Source organism: Macrobrachium nipponense, chromosome 25, assembly GCF_015104395.2.
Source record: "Macrobrachium nipponense isolate FS-2020 chromosome 25, ASM1510439v2, whole genome shotgun sequence".
NCBI lineage: Eukaryota > Metazoa > Arthropoda > Malacostraca > Decapoda > Palaemonidae > Macrobrachium > Macrobrachium nipponense.
The window spans coordinates 4,842,161-4,848,508 of record NC_087214.1 but is presented as its reverse complement, the minus strand read 5'-3'; the positions used below and the strand labels follow the sequence as shown (position 1 = coordinate 4,848,508).

At 36.7% G+C, this 6,348-nt stretch overlaps 1 long non-coding RNA gene across 1 annotated transcript; it reads right to left on the bottom strand.

Annotated features, from left to right (window-relative positions):
• Positions 1-1,348: 1,348 nt before the first annotated feature.
• Positions 1,349-5,939, bottom strand: LOC135199128 (uncharacterized). Its single transcript, XR_010310910.1, has 3 exons — positions 4,859-5,939; positions 3,074-3,179; positions 1,349-2,107 (listed from the first exon to the last, which is right to left on the bottom strand). It is a non-coding gene; the product is annotated as an uncharacterized LOC135199128 (long non-coding RNA).
• Positions 5,940-6,348: the final 409 nt, after the last annotated feature.

Genomic DNA, 6,348 nt, shown 5'->3' with positions numbered 1-6,348 from the left:
TTTAAACTTAGCTTTGAATTTGTAGGGACTAATGTACACCAACACCGGATTATATGGGTCTAGGTGCACTGTCCTTTACCCATGCCACCTCGATCTAACCAGACTGTTTAACCTATTAATTGCAATAAGAACCTTATGATGTAAGATTATGCAAGAGCTGTTAGACCCTCAGAAGATTTAGCGCCGTCACGAGAGAGAGAGAGAGAGAGAGAGAGAGAGAGAGAGAGAGAGTGGATACATTGATATTAGTTCGTATACATTGAGAATGATGACAGAGGTACTAATCAAGAATGAGGTGCATGTAATTGGCGCCCTCCTTCCTACTTGCAATGGAATCATTTTTATCATCAAGTTTTGATGGACAACTGGGCCAGACATGAGACATTTATGAAGGATTTTTATGGCCTAGTACCTGATACTACTACCTAATCATTTGTCTCGCAGGAAAGTGCATTTTGTTTTATACTGGTGAAGTGGTACGTAATATATGTATCCATGACTATCTAATAGTTGATATTACGCTATGATGGAACAGACGTTTATCTGATATCAAAACAAAATTATGTACTTGAATATAACGTCCCGTGTTATGTACTAAGCTACAGTAATTGGCAGCTGATGTTAACACTGCCTAGAAATTCAAGCGAAGGCTTTATATTTCAAGACATATCTGTATCAAACTTATAAGACACCTAAATAAAATATATGCTATGTATACTGAAACAAAGGGATTTTTTATCCCTGATATTAAACTTATGGCTCTTATGCAGATAAAAATGTATCCTGAAAAATGCCAGGTAGCTGATACCGAATAATAAAATTAAATCAAGCTACTTGTGTTTGATAAGAAACCGAAATAATATATTCAAGGGAAAACAGAGCTATGTATCATGAAACTTACAGAATAATTGATAGCTAATAGTCATTTTAAAATGGTGAGAAATCGAAATAAATCTAACTTGAAATACACTGTAGTCTTTAGATTATGAGTCTTACGTAGAAAGGACCATGAATTTTGTTGTATACTGAGGTACCATATTTTTTTTTTTTTTACTTTAGTTTAACCAGACCACTGAGTTAAAATGATCTGCCTAATAGCTGATAGATAAATTCAAATACAAAATAAACTATGACATATAATGAATTAACTAACAGCAGATATTAGAATGATAAGAAACCTTAGCAAGGCAACTACGGATCCTGAAACATGCTGAACATGAACTTATAAAAATTCTAGATATATGATTATTAGTTAATACTGAGATGATATTGCGACCTTTAGGTATAATAAAGTCTATACATCCTGAATAAAGCTAAGCTACCAGGTATGGATACATTAAACTTAGAAGAAATAAATGAGGAAAATGTATCCTGAAATATTAAACCAGTAGCAGGTTTCAATAATAAAACATATCCCCTGGACAACCACAAACTACCTCTTATGAAAAAGTTCTGAAGATGCTACTTAGAAATTACAAGCAGCCAAGCTGAGCTTTACTCGACTTTGGGTCAATAGGCACCGTTATTGTTTGTTTGTTTGTATGGTGTTTTTTCGTTGCATGGAACCAGTGGTCATTCAGCAATGGGATCAACGGCTTAACGTGACTTCCGAACCACGTCGAGAGTAAACTTCTATCACCAGAAATAGACACCGTTATAAAACTGATTAACTAAAACTTGCTGGCTAATAGGTTTTTTTCCCTGATGAAACAACACTAGTTCATGACTATAAATTTTAGTAATAATATAGTTTTAGGAACCATATCTTTAAGATTATGATCTCTTTATGTGAAATTATGGGTTTCTGACATTTATATTGAGTAATTATTTTTATTTTTTGTGTTGGGCTATCCTGTCTAGTAGGTTCCTCATTTGTACGATTTCTTGAACTAATTGACTTTCACCCGACTTCTTTTCTTCATAAGAGTTCTTGTTCCTTTTTCAGCAGCAGTAATTTGGTCTGTCGTCTTCTTCCAATAACTTCTTCAAGTTTGTAGTATTTCTGATTTGTAGAAATTCCCATGAGTTGTGTATAATCTTATGCCTGCTTTATACACCATCAGAATACTTCGAATTTACTGCACCCATAAGCCCTATAGCAATGAGCCTGCAAAGGAAACAAATCTCTGTAGGAAGCAAAACTTGCTCGAATACGAAATGAAAAAGTTGAAACCTTTCCCTCATGAGTTGAATGAGATATAGTTTTGAATAAGATAAAGTTCCCGTACGTACTTTCTTGACTTCAATAAGCAGTGTAGTGTGAAAAGTCACACCAGTTAAAACTGGGATTTCTGTACAAACTATATTGTAAAATTAATATACTTAATGTCAGATAACGAATAAAGGTCTACTATAAGACGACGCAAAAGGCAGCCTGGAAGTCATCTGTAAGAGATCGCCTCGGTGCTACAAAGTCTTGGTAACTAAAACTCCTTTTACGACTCAACATTTTTGAAATGTAGTGTTGTTTAACGCTTCAGATTTTGCCACACTACTAAAGGTATAATCAGTCGTGGTTCTTTAATACAATTACCGTATTCAAAGAGTCATTAAAATGAAATTGACAAGGAGGACCGTCCAGGTCATCTAAAGCTTTCTGCTGTATACAGTTTATATAATAAAATCAAACAGGCATACTACGTACTGTGGATTTACTATCCAAAATTGCCGTATTGTTATGTTAAACGAAAACTTGTTACTTCGAATGTCACTTCATTGAAAAAGTCAGAGAAATAATTTAGATGCCTAAGAATTGTATACATAACAGTAACACAGACTTTTGGAGGTTCCCAATAAAACTGGTTATTGCATTTGGATGAATTCATGAAAAGTAACATATTTTATTTCCATCTATCCATGAAAGCTAGAAGGACGTATGCAACAGATGTGTGCATAATTATATGCAATCTCTAAGCTTTATCATAGACACACTGTCCTCCGTTTTGCTAAAAACTAGGCGAGTGGAAAACAATTAATTATAATATTAGTTTGTATACCGATATTTTCTGATACATTGTGCATAAGCCATATGCTTTTTGGCATTAATGGGGTAAAAAAAAGTAATGCGCACTACCTTAACATTCAGGAGTAATTGATATTGGCGTAGAAAGGTTAAACTTGAAGCTGTTTCGTCGTGGACAAGAAGTGACCAAGCATGCACCCACAAAACGCCAAGAGACCTGAAAAGAAGAGATTCATTACAAGTCAAGTCTTTGTTAAATTTAACCCTAACAAAGGTATTAGTAAAGTACTACAGGATTTTGAGGCTTAAAACATCGAAAAATAACCCATCAACTCTATGCAATAAAATGAGACTTGGACCCATGTACTATGGAAAGCTCCAGTTCTTATCATTACCACACAGTCAAGTTCCATTAAATCAAACTGGAAGCTTCCAGTTCCCTTCTCATCCTAAACCACACTGGAGATCTCTTCCAGTTCCTTCCTCCCCTTCAAAGGCCACCCAGAAAAGTTCCAGTTCTTTCCTACGTTTCTCCAAACGTTCTAGGAAATTCTTGAACAACTCAGGTTGCGAATTCTCGGTCCTTCCTTCCCTTCCTATACAGTTAAAAGGGTCCTTGAACCTCTCTAGAACTCAATTCTGTTACATATCTTAGGCAAAGAATGAAGTATCTATTTATGCTTGCTGCCTTTGGTGGACGAATCAGGTTTGCTTAGTGTGCAGTGCAGTACAGTAAGTGTTCTGTGGAAAGCTTACGAAGATAAATGAACTTAACTGACAACTTTGTAATAAGGGGCTAACTACAATATTAAGGGTGAATTAATATGGATACTGAGGGGGAGCAGGAGAGAGTGCTGTGGTGCTTTCTTGCAAACGAGATATGGGATGTCTTTTAGCAACTGTCTACAACCTCTGGTTTATCAGGCAACGACAGACACCTCCACTTTGACCAGCTTTTGATTGTTACCTCAATAAACCAGTGGACATCCATCCTATCAAGTCCACATTACAGCTAAGTCCCTCGCTATGTTATTAGGCAGGTAATTACTATGGACAAATAAGTTAAGAAATCTCCGTAGGGCTTTGAAAAAATAATGTTCCGAAATTCTGTAATTTTTTTATTTTTTTTATTTTCATTACTGGCGATCTTCGACTCGCCAGGACTGACACTCACTCACCCAGTCCCTCTCTCTCTCTCTCTCGTAGTTAAAACCTTCAGAAAAGTTCTCTCTCTCTCTCTCTCTCCTTCCAACTTTTCGCTTCACGACCATATTTTAACTTTTTTACACCTTCATTTTAAACTTATTTTATTCACGACAATTTTTTTTTTTTTTCATTTCAAATCATCAATTGTTACATACGGGCTGTTCTATGAGCAAGAGCCCGTGCTGGGGAACAGAAAAAAAAAGTCAGACTCACAGGCTGAATAAATATATATCACAAATTCAATAAGACAAACCTGGCATTTAATATTAAATATAAATCGGATGATGAATTGAGTGAGGTTTATAAGAATGTCATTCTGTGCAAATGTTAATTAGAGTCGACTATCTCACAGTCAATACATCATTTTTATACAGCTTTCCTCTTAAGAAATAAATAAGTTGAGTTTCTCTGACTTCAATCGTGTTTTTATAATCTAAAGTGGCTTTTCTAGTTAAATATTTAGAACTCAGTCCTGTGCAAATTTTATTAATCTATTTTTATCTCGAATTTCTTACTTTTAAATAAGCTCTTCCTCTCTCTCGCTCTCTCTTATTTTATATATATTATATCCATCCTTTAGTAATATCAGTGATTTTATGGATGAAATGACCGATGCATATTTTACTAAATATAAATATATTTACACTCGTATTCACCCTTGAATTATCGACATATTAACGAATAACTCACTGATTATAATGACTTATGATTCCTGCCACGTGGTTCTTGGTCCACTGTTCCTGATTCCTGGTCCATGGTTCGTTGTCCCTGGTTCTTGGTCCACTGTTCCTGATTCCTCTTCCATGGTTCATGGTTCCTGTTTCCTGCTCTTAGTACATGGTTCCTGATCCCTAGTTCTTCTTGGTCCATGATCAATGGTTCCTGAATTCCGGTCCCTAGTTGGTGGTTCCTGTTCCATGGTCTTTGTTTCATGTTTCCTGGCTCATGGTTCGTGGTCCCTGGTTCTTGACTCCTGGTACCTGGTCCTCGTTTCTCGGTTCCTAGGTTCTTATTTCTCGGCTCCTGGTTTCTGGTCCTTGTTTTTCGGTTCCTGGTCTATGGTTCCTGGTTTCTACAGTCGTTTCCATACATCTACGAAGTCGCTTTGATACAAGCCATATCTTAGTTCTCTGGTCCTATAAACACAGTGATAAGACCAATGTTGATATGTGTGGATCGGGGACATGGCCTCTAAGAAGAAAAGAGGAAATAAAGCTTGAGAGAATAGAGATGAGAATGCTGAGGAGGATTATGGGAATATCGCTTCTCGAGAGATTGGAAAATTATTACAGAGGTAATAAGAGAGTCACGATTGATGTGGTATGGGCATGTGTTGAGGATGGACGACAAGGAGGGAGTGAAGAGGGCCTGGGAAGAAACTGTTAGAGGAAGATGATCAAGGGAGAGAGGGAGAGAATCAGATGGCGAGATAAAGTGAAGGAAAATGTGGAGAGGTTTTGTGGAGGATGATGCCTTTAATAGAAGGCAGTGGAAGAGGAGAAGGCGCATCAGGCAACCGACCCCTTAAGGTAGGGATGACGGTGGGAAAGATGATATAGTTCTCTGATAAGGGATAGCGTTGACAGGTTTACACACACACACACTGAGAGAGAGAGAGAGAGAGAGAGAGAGAGAGAGAGAGAGAGAGAGAGAGATGGGGTGGGGGAGGGGGTAGTATCTTATGACTCGACCGATTGACCCAGGTACCGTGGCTTGTATCAAATCGAATTTATGGATATATTGAAACGATGTGAACCAGCCTTAGTCTTGTCTGTAAAAAAAAATCTACATTAATTCTGTGCAAATAATTAATAAACTATCAGAAACACTTCGATATAAAAGATTACATATGGATGAGTCGCCAAATAATATAATTCAAGTTATGCAGTCATGGGACAACGAAAATGATTTCTTATATTGCATAAAAAGGGACAGCTATCATTGACAATCATCCCATCACTGGTTTCAAAATGTCTTCCTTCATGACAAAACAGGAAAAATGTCTATCGTTCAGTAATCTTTACTGCAACTGACAATAATCATTATTGCTTACTACAGTTTCTGCTATTAAATTCAGCCCTGAATGTATCTCATAGTTCAGACTGACAGAATGGCAAGCAGTGTCATTTCCTTCATAAAATACTGCTGATATTTGTAAAGTCAAGTGCGTCAAGATTCAG